We start from the raw sequence: 13,898 nt of genomic DNA, 5'->3' as shown, positions 1-13,898 counted from the left end.
AGCTTGCGTGGGAACCTGCGAGGTTGCGCGGGAACGGGCTCACCGACGATTCATTGGCGCCACCATTTGGCCAAAAGAACGCCGCCGCGCGCTGCGCAAACTTGCGCTGTAAGCCGTCTATGGCAGCGGGGTGACAAGACGTGTGAGAGGAGGACGAAAGGCCACATACATATACAGTTAATAAAAAACATTTACGATTTAATTACCTACTATACCACCGTCCTGGTTTATAAGTATGATTTGAGTAATAAAATATGAATGCATGTCACCAAAGATTATATAGTTGGATTTGTATTTGAACATAGTTTCCAATTATATAATTTTTAAAAAATGCATTAACATTTTGTTGGTTAAATTTGAGGGCAAAGTATGGCACAGAATATAAAGGAGACTATAGACTAGACTGAGGTGGTAGCACACGGCCGCTCTCTACGCAGCGACGCAACTATCTGCCGGCTTGTACGCGACCATTTCCTGCCTGTTCAACTGCTCTATGCGTGTGGTTGCTTGCGGTTCCGGCGGCCGCGGCACGCTCTGCTCGCGTCACGCTGCGCGCGCTCTACTCTCACGTCCCTCCGGGTGCTCTGCCCTCGTCCCTCCACGCGCGCTGCCAGTGTTTGGGGCCGGCGCACGATCACACATGTTCATGTGCAAGTGGTTGCGCCAGGCGCGGCGCGACGATGCAATAAGCACACCCACGAGGACACATACAGAGAGGACATCCAGCAGTTCCAATGGCGCTCCCCGTGGCTCCAATGGTGCTCCCAGCGGCCTATGACGACAACGGCGGGCAGTTCACCACGCATCACGTAGTGGACAGCCATGTGAGGGGGAAGGCCCTCTCAGTGGTGTACACGAATGATCCGGTCTCGGTGGAGAGCTCCATCCAAACTACGGAGCAGTTCCTTGCCGAGGACAAGTACCGAGTGGTCGGCTTCGACCTCGAGTACACCAATGGTCGTGTCGGGCATGATCAGAAGGTTGCCGTTGCCCAGTTGTGCGTGCGACATGATGTCCTCGTCTACCACTACCACCTTGCCAGAAGGCCTTGCGATCGTTACTCCAAGTTTATCAACAGCTCTGACTACAATTTCGCTATGGTGGACACCACCAATGATCTAAAAGCGCTCAAGGTTTCAGACTTAAAATGCCCGAATCTTGTCAACATCCAAGGCCACTACAAGGTCTGGGGCAGCGACAAAAACAAAGTGAACTCCCTGGTCGACCTTGCCTCGGCCATCATCGACCCCTACTGCATGAAGCTGAAGAATGAGAGAAATAAGGATAGGAGCGCCTGACACAGTGTGTGTCATAAGAGAATGGATGAACAACATGTCAAGTACGTGGCCATGGACGCGTACACAATCTACGAGATGTACAAGCGGATCGCTGACATGAGGAACTGTCTTCTTCCTGACCCAGATGAGGGTTCGAGCCACATAGCAGTGGCGGGAGCGTCACAAGAAGTAGATGACTAGACGACCGTTTCTCCTACTTTAGAATGCACGCAATTGTTTATTGAGGTGTGTGCGAATGATCTGTATAGTCACTTATGTAATTGGATGTTTATTTCGGTTATATATACACACATGTTATTCTACCGTAGACAGAGCAAATCACACGGCTTATTAGCAGCAATCGTCTGTGTTATTATTGGTCTTCGCACACATTTCTGATTACGGACCTGTTTGCCGCGTATCACACATACCTTGATCAGGCTGACCGTTTATTTTGTGTTGCCTAATCACAAACAGTTCATCCGAGTGAACCGTATGCTCTATATCGCACACGCCTTCATCAGGCTACCCGTTTCTTTTGTTCCTCCTCATCGCAAACATTTCATTGAGATGAACCGTATGCCCTGCATCGCACACGCAACTAAAATCTGAACCGTGTTTGATAGGTCCGCCATCACAAATGTTTTGCACATTTTTTGACGGTTCTTTTACACCACCATTTGCGATTATTGCATCGCACATAGTTTCGTCGAAGGGTCTCTGATCGTAGTGTCGCGTTTGGACCATCCTGCAGTAGTGATACATATTGAAAGTGGGAGCGATTAGCTAGAGTAGCTGCGTGTAGAGCATTGTAGACATACAAAATTTGCAAAATACATACGCCTCTAAATGTGGTAGACCCATTCACTAAACTTCTCTCACAAGCAAAACATGATCACTCTTTGGGTGTTAATCACATAGCGATGTGAACTAGATTATTGACACTAGTAAACCCTTTGGGTATTAGTCACATGGAGATGTGAACTAATCACATAAATATGTGAACTATTGGTGTGAAATCACATGACGATGTGAACTAGATTATTGACTTTAGTGCAAGTGGGAGACTGAAGGAAATATTCCCCACAAGCAATAATAAAGTTGTTATTTATATTTCCCCATATCATGATGAATGTTTATTATTCATGCTAGAATTGTATTAACCGGAAACTTAGTACATGTGTGAATACATAGACAAATAGAGTGTCACTAGTATGCCTCTACTTGACTAGCTCGTTAATCAAAGATGGTTAAGTTTCCTAACCATAGACATGAGTTGTCATTTGATAAATGGGATCACATCATTAGAGAATGATGTGATTGACTTGACCCATCCATTAGCTTAGCATTATGATCATTTAGTTTATTGCTATTGCTTTCTCCATAACTTATACATGTTCCTATGACTATGAGATTATGCAATTCCCGAATACCGGAGGAACACTTAGTGTGCTATCAAACGTCACAACATAACTGGGTGATTATAAAGATGCTCTACAGGTGTCTCCAACGGTGTTTGTTGAGTTGTCATAGACGGAGATTAGGATCTGTCACTCCGATTGTCGGAGAGGTATCTCTGGGCCCTCTCGGTAATGCACATCACTATAAGCCTTGCAAGCAATGTGACTAATGAGTTAGTTACGGGATGTTGCATTACGGAACGAGTAAGAGACTTGTCGGTAACAAGATTGAAATAGGTATGATGATACCAATGATCGAATCTTGGGCAAGTAACATACCAATGACAAAGGGAACAACGTATGTTGTTATGCTGTTTGATCGATAAAGATCTTCGTAGAATATGTAGGAACCAATATGAGCATCCGGGTTCCGCTATTGGTTATTGACTGGAAATGAGTCTCGGTCATGTATACATAGTTCTCGAACCCGTAGGGACCGCATGCTTAACGTTCGATGACGATCGGTATTATGAGTTTATGTGTTTTGATGTACCGAAGGTAGTTCGGAGTCCCGGTTGTGATCATAGACATGACGATGAGTCTCGAAATGCTCGAGACATGAATATTGATTGGAAGGTTATGTTTGGACATTGGAATGGTTTCGGATGAGTTCGGGCATATACTGGAGTACCGAGGGGTTACCAGAACCCCCCGGGTGCTTAATGGGCCTACATGGGCTTTAGTGGAAGAGAGAGGAGGTGGCCAAGAGGTGGGGGCGTGCCCCCAAGCCCAATCCGAATTGGGATGGGGCCGGCCCCCCTTTCCTTCTTCTCCTCTTCCCCATCCTTCCCCCTCCTATTATGATTAGGAAAGGGGGGAAACCTACTCCTAGTAGGAGTAGGAATCCCCCCTTGGGGCACACTATGAGGGCCGGCCGGCCCCCTCCTCCCCAACTTTATATACGGGGGAGGGGGCACCCCATAGACACAGAAGTTGACAATTGTTTTAGTCGTGTGTGGTGCCCCCCTCCACAGATACACACCTCGGTCATATCGTCGTAGTGCTTAGGCGAAGCCCTGCGCCGGTAACTTCATCATCATCGTCAACACACCCTCGTGCTGACGAAACTCTCCCTCGGCCTCAACTGGATCAAGAGTACGAGGGACATCACGGAGCTGAACGTGTGCAGATCGCGAAGGTGTCGTGCATTCGGTACTTGATCGGTTGGATCGCGAAGACGTTCGACTACATCAACCGCATTTCTTAATGCTTTCGCTTTCGGTCCACGAGGGTACGTAGACATACTCTCCCCTCTCGTTGCTATGCATCCCTAGATAGATGATACGTCTCCAACGTATCTATAATTTTTTATTGTTCCATGCTATATTATATCCTGTTTTGGACATTATTGGGCTTTATTATACACTTTTATATTATTTTTGGGACTAACCTATTAACCGGAGGCCCAACCCAGAATTGCTGTTTTTTTGCCTATTTTAGGGTTTCGCAGAAAAAGAATATCAAACGGAGTCCAAACGGAATGAAACCTCCGGGAACGTGATTTTTGGAACGAACATGATCCAGAGGACTTGGACCCTACGTCAAGCAATCAACCAGGAAGGCACGAGGTAGGGGGGCGCGCCTACCCCCCCAGGTGCGCCCTCCACCCTCGTGGGGCCCATGTTGCTCCACCGACGTACTCCTTCCTCCTATATATACCTACGTACCCCAAACTACCAGATATGGAGCCAAAACCCTAATTCCACCACCGTAACTTTCTGTATCCACGAGATCCCATCTTGGGGCCTTTTCCGGAGCTCCGCCGGAGGGGGTATCGATCACGGAGGGCTTCTACATCAACACCATAGCCACTCTGATGAAGTGTGAGTAGTTTACTTCATACCTACGGGTCCATAGTTATTAGCTAGATGGCTTCTTCTCTCTTTTTGGATCTCAATACAAAGTTCTCCCCTCTCTTGCGGAGATCTATTCGATGTAATCTTCTTTTGCGGTGTGTTTGTCGAGACCGATGAATTGTGGGTTTATGATCAAGTTTATCTATAAACAATATTTGAATCTTCTCTGAATTCTTTTATGTATGATTGATTATCTTTGCAAGTCTCTTCGAATTATCAGTTTGGTTTGGCCTACTAGATTGATCTATCTTGCAATGGGAGAAGTGCTTAGCTTTGGGTTCAATCTTGCGGTGTCCTTTCCCAGTGACAGTAGGGACAGCAAGGCACGTATTGTATTGTTGCCATCGAGGATAACAAGATGAGTTTATATCATATTGCATGAGTTTATCCCTCTACATCATGTCATCTTGCTTAAAGCGTTACTCTGTTCTCTTGAACTTAATACTCTAGATGCATGTTGGATAGCGGTCGATGTGTGGAGTAATAGTAGTAGATGCAGGCAGGAGTCGGTCTACTTGTCTTGGACGTGATGCCTATATACATGATCATACCTAGATATTCTCATAACTATGCTAAATTATGTCAATTGCTCAACAATAATTTGTTCACCCACCGTAATAGTTATGCTCTCGAGAGAAGCCTCTAGTGAAACCTATGGCCCCCGGGTCTATTTTCCATCATATTAATCTTCCAATACTTAGTTATTTCTTTTGCCATTTATTTTGCTTGCATCTTTATTTCTCTTTATCATAAAAATACCAAAAATATTATCTTATCATATCTATCAGATCTCACTATCGTAGGTGACCATGACGGGATTGACAACCCCTTTATCGCGTTGATTGCGAGGAGTTTATTTGTTTGTGTAGGTGCGAGGGACTCGTGTGTGGCCTCCTACTGGATTGATACCTTGGTTCTCAAAAACTGAGGGAAATACTTACGCTGCTCTACTACATCACCCTTTCCTCTTCAAGGGAAAACCAACGCAGGGCTCAAGAGGTAGGAAGAAGGATTTCTGGCGCCATTGCCGGGAGGCTTACACAAGGTCAAGTCAAGATTTGGACTCCCGACAATGAGCCATTTCTGGCGCCGTTGCCGGGGAGTCTACGCAAAAGTCAACATACCAAGTACCCATCACAAACCCTTATCTCCCGCATTACATTATTTGCCATTTGCCTCTCGTTTTCCTCACCCCCCACTTCACCCTTGCCATTTTATTCGCACTCTCTCTCTCTCCATCCTCCCTCTATTTCTCTATTTGCCTCTTTTTGCCCATTTCTTGTTTGCTTGTGTATCAGATTGCTTGCTTCTCACGATGGCTCAAGATAATACCAAATTGTGTGACTTTACCAATACCAACAACAATGATTTTATTAGCACTCCGATTGCTCCTCTTACCGATGTTGAATCTTGTGAAATTAATGCTGCTTTGCTGAATCTTGTCAACAAAGATCCGTTTTCCGGCCTTCCTAGTGAAGATGTCGCTACCCATCTAAACAACTTCGTTGATTTGTGTGATATGCAACAGAAGAAAGATGTGGACAATGATATTGTTAAATTGAAGTTATTTCCTTTTCACTTAGAGATCGTGCTAGAGCTTGGTTTTCGTCTTTGCCTAAAAATAGTATTGATTTGTGGAATAAGTGCAAAGATGCTTTTATCTCTAAGTATTTTCCTCCCGCTAAGATCATCTCTATTAGAAACGATATTATGAATTTTAAGCAACTTGATCATGAACATGTTGCACAAGCTTGGGAGAGGATGAAATTAATGATATGTAATTGCCCTACACATGGTTTGAATTTGTGGATGATTATACAAATTTTTTATGCCGGATTGAAATTTTCTTCTAGAAATCTTTTAGATTCGGCCGCGGGAGGCACTTTTATGGAAATCACTTTAGGAGAAGATACTAAACTCCTAGATAATATTATGATTAATTATTCTCAATGGCACACTGAAAGATCTACTAATAAGAAAGTGCATGCGATAGAGGAAATTAAAGTTTTGAGTTGTAAGATGGATGAACTTATGAAATTATTTGCTAATAAAAGTGTTTCTTACGATCCTAATGATATGCCTTTGTCTACTTTGATTGAGAATAGTAATGAATCTTTGGATGTGAATTTTGTTGGTAGGAATAATTTTGGTAACAACGCGTATAGAGGAAACTTTAATCCTAGGCCATATCCTAGTAATTCCTCTAATAATTATGGTAATTCCTACAGCAATTCTTATGGAAATTTCAATAATATACCCTCTGATTTTGAATCTAATATTAAATAATTTATTACCTTGCAAAAGAATTTCAATGCTTTGATTGAAGAAAAATTGCTTAAGATTGATGAGTTGGCTAGGAACATTGATAGAATTTATCTTGATGTTGATTCTTTTAAACTTAGATCTATTCCTCCTAAGCATGATATCAATGAGTCTCTCAAAGCCATGAGAATTTACATTGATGAGTGCAAAGAAAGAACCGCTAGGATGCGTGGTAAGAAAGATTTCTTTATAAAAGCATGTTCTTCTAGTTTTCATGATAATAAAGATGAAGATCTAAAAGTTATTGATGTGTCCCCTATTAAATCTTTGTTTTGTAATATGAATCTTGATAATGATGGGACTGAATATGATCCACCTTTACCTAGAAGGCGTTCCAAAAATTCGGAGTCTTTAGATTTTGATGCTAAAATTGTTAAAAGTGGGATTGAAGAAGTCAAAACTTTAAATATTAATGAACCCACTATTTTGGATTTCAAGGAATTTAATTATGATAATTGCTCTTTGATAGATCGTATTTCCTTGTTGCAATCCGTGCTAAATTATCCTCATGCTTATAGTCAAAATAAATCCGTTACCAAACATATCGTTGATGCTTTGATACAATCTTATGAAGAAAAACTTGAGTTGGAAGTTTCTATCCCTAGAAAAATTTATGATGAGTGGGAACCTACTATTAAAATTAAGATTAAAGATCATGAATGTTATGCTTTGTGTGATTTGGGTGCTAGTGTTTCCACGATTCCAAAGACTTTGTGTGATTTGCTAGGTTTCCATGATTTTGATGATTGCTCTTTAAACTTGCACCTTGTGGATTCCACTATTAAGAAATCTATGGGAAGAATTAATGATGTTCTTATTGTTGCAAATAGGAATTATGTGCCCATGGATTTTATTGTCGGATGTGGGGTTCCGGTAAACCCTTAAGGTTCGAACACTGGGGTGCATGCGAAGTCTTTCCTTCCTACCGATCTACGCCCTAGCTCACTAAGATCTCGTGGACGAACTCGACGAACTCGCAACACAGAGAGACACGAGGTTTATACTGGTTCGGGCCACCATTGTGGTGTAATACCCTACTCCAGTGTGGTGGTCGTGGATTGCCTCTAGGGCTGATGATGAATAGTACAAGGGAAGAACAACCTCCTGAGGTTGAGGTGTTCTTGTGAGAGGGCTCTCGATCGGGTTGGACCGAGCTAAGGTGAGATGAGATGATGAACCCCCTACTATGGTGGCTAGCTCTACTTATATGGGCCCTGGTCCTGTTCCAAAATATCAAGCGGGAAGGGAGCCAACAATGGCATGCTAATTTGAAGGGGGCAGCTAGTACAAGCTATCCTGACAAAAGTGGTCTTCGCCGGCGAAAAGCTTTGGTGGTGACGCCGTCTTGGGCTCCATGATGACCTCCGTCTTGCCGTCCTCCTAGTCTTGGTCTCGTTGCACCAATATAGCAACCTTTGCCTGATGCCTCGGTACTCTTCGCCTGCGCTGGCCTCCTTTGCACCAAAGAGGAAACAAGGACGCTGCGCGCGCTGGCGCCCGCCTGGTGTCGTGCGTCATGGCTCACGTCACGAGGGTCTCATGAGGTTTTCCCCGCCTTGATATCTCCGCTCCTCGTGAGCCTGCCTGGCTAGGCCACTCCTGAGGAGGCCTTGCGTCGTCCACCTCGCGAGGCTTGGACCCTCGCGAGGGTCTTGGGTGCTTTGTTGGTGATGATGGGCCGTACGGCCTGCTGGCTTGGTCACGCCATGGGCCATAGGCAGGCAAGTCTAGGGACCCCCGTTCCCAGGACGCCGATAGTAGCCCCCGAGCCCAAGGTTTGCTCGGGCTTGGCTTCGCGGTGAAGCCAAGGGCCAAGTATAGAGCGCCGCGGGCCCCAAAAGCCCGCGGCCTCGATTGACGCGTTTCCGTTGATTGGACGTGGGCGTCTCCGCTTCCACATGTTGCCTCGGCAACTGCTCGACTTGTCAAGTCCCTGCGACATGCAAGGAAAACCATCATTACCTGCGATCGTGGGAGACGCCGGCTGGCCTTCCCTTGCTATAAATGAGGAGGGGGCGGAGCCCCCATTGCCCATCTGTTCCTCGCTTGCTTGCTTCTTCCTCCTTGCTCCACTGCTGACAACAATGGCGCCCATCAGAAAGTTTTCTACTGAAGACAAAGGAAAGGCTCCCCGCGATGATCCGGGGCCTCTTCCGCCAAAGAAGAGGTCGATCCATCGCCGCGATCAAGCGGCGACGCAGGTGGTGACGAGGCCTTGGTGCGAGCGGCCTCCTCCGGGGTACCCGCTGCCCTTGTACGCCCGAGCCGAGGGCTCGGGAGGACGAGGTGACGAGAAGCGCCGCCCATGCCGCATCCAGGGTCGCTGCGCCATGGCGACGTGTGCCATCGCCCTGGGGTTCACGCCGAGGACTCCTCGCGTGAGTTGGTGCTGTGGGCGCCGATGCCTCCGAGATCCTGGATCCACTTCCCGTGGTTCTTCTCCGACGTGATGCCGCCGAGGGGGGCTCTCGAGCTCTGGCTGCAGCACGCCGACTGCAGCGCTCCGGCGAATGGAGCGGAGATCGAAGCGGTCCCCACCGGCAAAATCTTCATGACGTGCGGCTGGGGCGAGATCGCGCGGGTCTGCCGTGGGAGGGGCGCCCTCGCGATCCACTTCGAGTACAATGGCGTCTCCACGCTTTTCTTCAAGGTCTTCGATGCTGAGGGTCGCCGCCTGGAGTGCTGCTCCGGAGAGGAGCGTGAGGCTGACGCGCGCTCTGCTCGCGACCACTCCAGCAGCAGCAGCCCTTGGGAGTCAGCAACTCTCCTGAGCTCTATGAGACTCCGGAGACGAGCGATGACAACTATGTGCCCCCGAGCTCTCACCACGCTCGGAGCAGAGTTGCGGCGTCCAGCCGGCGGCGCCGCTGATCTAGATGGGTTTGGCGCCGGCCTCCCGTGGCCCACTGTTGATGACGGTGTCCACCACGGAAGGATGTAGATAGGATTCCCCTTAGTGTCGGCTTTTGTTTCCTGTGAAGAATCATGAATTACCCCGTGGGGGCATGTAAGGGTCCGTAATGTCTTTTGTGCTTATCTTCCCTGTTATGAAAATTTGATGAATGCATGTCCCGTTAAGGCTCGGTCCCCCCTTTCTTTCCTTGCGGTAGCTTGTTGCTCTACGCTGACAGGTCCCGGTCCCCAGGCAGGCTACAGCCGTCGCTGGTATGCCAGGTCGCGTGCCGTGGTCAAGGCCAGGAGGTGTGCGGCCCGAGGTCCAGTAAGAGCCCCTGAGGCGCGATGCCCGGGAGGTCCCCCTTAGTGCTCAAGCAGCCATGGTAAGGCGAGAAAGGGAGTTGACGTGGCCGCAACGGGGTTGCGGCAAGGCATGAGTGACCATTAGGCCCAAACATTTAGCCGATCTGAGTGCGGGACTTATCTTGTTGATCTCGTGGTGACTGCTGGCGTAGCGCTAGGGCTGCGCTCCTACTCGTGCGGCATAGCTAGGTTGGCCCATACGAGTTTCCCTCCCCTCATGCTCTCCTTAGTGCTCTACGTCCTTAGGTCCCGACCCTCGAGCGAGCTCAGCCGCCGCTGGTATGCCAGGTTGCGATGCCGTGGTCAAGGCCAGGGGTGAGGGCTGGAGAGCCAGTAAGAGCGCCTGAGTCGCGATGCTCAGGAGCCCCCCTTTTAACGCGCAAGCAAATTGCACGAGAGAAAAGGAGACTCGCGGTGCCGCCTGCTATCGTTCGCACGGGGTCCCTGTGAACAGGCACAAGAAGAAACACGGTTTGCCATTATAGCTGTCAGCCTGCCGCTGGTTGCTCTGGATGAGGAGAAGGCACTGAGGGCCTGGTGAGGTGACGTGCGCGGGGCATCCCGCGAGCCAGAGCTCGGCCGCTCAGATTTGTCGGCATGGCAGGGACGGACCCATGCACCAGCGCCGTGCTTGTGTGGAGGCCCCGGGGAGGCGATGATCGAGCAGGTGATTGCAGTTGGCAGGTTAAGCATGGAGAGCAGATCAACTTGGATAAATGCAGGAAGGTGCGTGCCACCAGGTCCGGCCTGAGCGGCTTGGGGATGATGCATCCTGAGGGGCGCCCCCAACAAGGTAAGTTAAAGACATAAGCAAAAGGGATACATGCCACAGGGACGGACGGCCTGGGAATAATGCAGCCCGAGGGGCGCTCCCAGCTAAACGAGTTTGGAGGATGTAACCTGGTTCTGTAGACGAAGTAGAGTTGGTGCAGCTGAAGGCGTGCGTTGAAGAAATGACTCCTCATGAGCCGCTAGAACCCTGATCCTCGGGAGGCTCTGGGGGCTCGGGAGGTTCCCTGAAGACCGTCTCCATCTCCTCCAGAACGGCGTGGTACCTGGCTTCCTGAGTCGCCAGGATACGTCGCATGTTGTGCTGATAGGCTGACGCCACTCTCGGCAAGCCAAAAGGCATACGGACGTAGTTGTGCGGCGGGCCCTCGCAGCGGCCCACACGCGAAGGCCAGAAATGCTCCTGAGATATGGCCATGTTGAGCCCTTGGACGTCGATGCAGACACGCAGCCCAGCATCCTCGCCAGGATGCGGAGCTGCGCCCCGTGGGCGGCTGTCGCCGCACATGGTTCTTGCTTCTTGCAGCTCCGGGGTGGTCTTGGTGATGAACTCCTGGGTGGTGGGCACTCCTTGTCCTGTGCTCTCCTGAGGGTCACGTGCCGCGAAGCACGCCTCTAAGTGGTGCCCAAGCGCCTCCCTCGTGAGGTTGGCAAAGTCTGAGGCCCTCCAGAAGATAGCCCCTGAGCCCTGCCTGAGGAGGGTGCCGGGCGCGCCTTGCTATGCGACGGAGGGAGGCGCCCCCGGAGTGGGCGATGGTCCTAACGTGGCTTCTGCCGCGATGCCGTCCTCCTGAGGTCCTGCACGGCACGGCTGCTTCTTCTTGGGGATGGCCTCCAGAGGGCCTTCATTTCTGCTGTCGGGGTCGTCGATTGCTGCGGCTTGAAAGGCGCGCTCGAGGGAGCACACCGCATCCCTCTCTTCACACGGGACCGTGATGATTCCTCCGCTTCCTGGCATCTTGAGAATGTTGTAGCAGTGATGAGTGACTGCCATGAACTTGGCCAGGGCTGGATACCCGAGGATGGCATTGTACGGCAGGCGGATGTGCGCGACGTCGAAGTCGATGAGCTCGGTGCGGTAGTTCTTGCGCTCCCCGACGGTGACAGGCAGGTGGACCTACCCTATCGGCATGGTGGACCAATCGGTCACTCCTCAGAAAGGCTTGGTGGGCTGGAGCTGCTCATATGGCACTTGGAGGTTGTCGAACGTGTCGACGGACAGGACGTTGAGCCCTGCGCTGCCGCCGATGAGGGTCTTGGTGACCTGCACATTGTTGATGACTGGGGCACACAGCATAGGGAGGGTGCCAGCGGTGGCAGCACACTTGAACTGATCCGCCGAGTTGAAAGTGATGGAGCATTGGGACCACTTGAGCGGGCGCGTGGCCTCGAGCTTGGGGAGCGCCGCGTTCACCTCGCGATAAAACTGTTTGAAGATGCGCTAAGAGGCTGTGGCCTGGGCACCACCCAAGATGCAGGCGATCGCACGCGGCTCCTGGAATCCCCTAGCCCCCTCGTCCTGGTGGTGGTCATCGTTCCTTCTTGGTGGCAGCAGCTGGGGAAGACCAGTGTTACCCTGGGGGCGATCCTCACGCGGTGGGTCCCTCCAGGCACCGTTGCGAGGTTGGTCCTGCGAGCGGTCCTCACGAGGTCGGTCGCGCCACTCCTGGCGCAGGCCACGGTCATCCCAGCGTCCGCCTCCACGTCCTCCTCCGCGGCCGTAGCCCCGGTCGTTGTGCTCGGGGCGTCGACCGTAGCGTCCTTCTCATATGGCTCTGAGCTCTTGACAGTCGCTGGTGTTGTGGGTGTTCAGGTTGTGGAAGGCACAGAATGGTCGGCCGTTCTTGGATGACTCTGGCTGATCTCTGCCCCGCTTGATGTCGGGATCCGCTGCAGGCACGGCTACCTCCTTGCGCTTCACGTCCTTGGCCTTGGCCTTCTTCTCCTCCGCGCCCGCGGCTGGCAGCTCAAGGAGAGAGGGGCGCCCCTCCTCAGCTCTTGCACACTTGGTCGCCAGGTTGAACAACTCCTGAGATGTGAAGAGCTCCTCGTGGATGGCGAGCTCTTCCTTCATCTTGACGCCACGGACGCCGTTAGAAAACACGGAGATGATGGCCTTGTCCGTGACCTTGGGGATCTTGAGGCGGGTGTTGTTGAAGCACTGGATGTACTTCTGGAGGGTCTCTCCTAGTTGCTGCCTCATGCGGCGTAGATCACCCGCGGCCAGAGGGCGGTCGCGAGTGCCCTGGAAGTTGGCGACGAAGCGGTCGCACATCTCGTCCTAGGAGGAGAACGAGCCGTGCTGCAGATTCAGGAGCCAAGAGTGAGCTCCATCCTTAAGAGCCATGGGAAACCAGTTCGCCATGACCTTTTCGTCGTCGTTGGCCGCTTCGATGCTCAGCTCATAGAGCTGCAAGAACTCCGCGGGGTTAACGGTACCGTCATAGCGAGGAGGCAGATCCGACTTGAACTTGCCCGGCCAGGCGACGCTACGCAGCTCGGGGGTGAAGGCGCGGCAGCCAGCCGTGGTAGTCGGGGCCCGCTTCGGAGGTGGAGCTTGGTCTTGACTAGGTCCGTGCTGTGCCGCTGCGGGTGGTGCATGGTCTTGATGAGGTGGCGTGGGGAGCGCAGGTGTAGCTTCTCGCGGCCACAGAATTTCTTGGCAGCTTCTCTCTTCACGCGCGGGCGCCGGGCGCGGCGGATCACGTCGCGGAGCCGCGCGCCTTGGTGCCAAGGCGCCATCTTGGGGCTGAGGTGGTGGAGGCGTGCCATGAGCCCCGTCTCCCACGGCTGGTTGAGGGGGAGGCAGAGAGTGGGACGGCGCCGGAGAGCCCCCCGCGGCGCGTATGAGCTCGGCAACGTGTTCGAGCCACTCCTCGTAGAGGTCGTCAATAGGGCGGTAGCGCAGGAGCTCGTTCGTCGCGAGGAGTGCAGCC

This window comes from Triticum urartu, chromosome 6 (assembly GCF_003073215.2).
Source record: "Triticum urartu cultivar G1812 chromosome 6, Tu2.1, whole genome shotgun sequence".
Lineage (NCBI taxonomy): Eukaryota > Viridiplantae > Streptophyta > Magnoliopsida > Poales > Poaceae > Triticum > Triticum urartu.
This window is presented reverse-complemented; position numbering follows the sequence as displayed.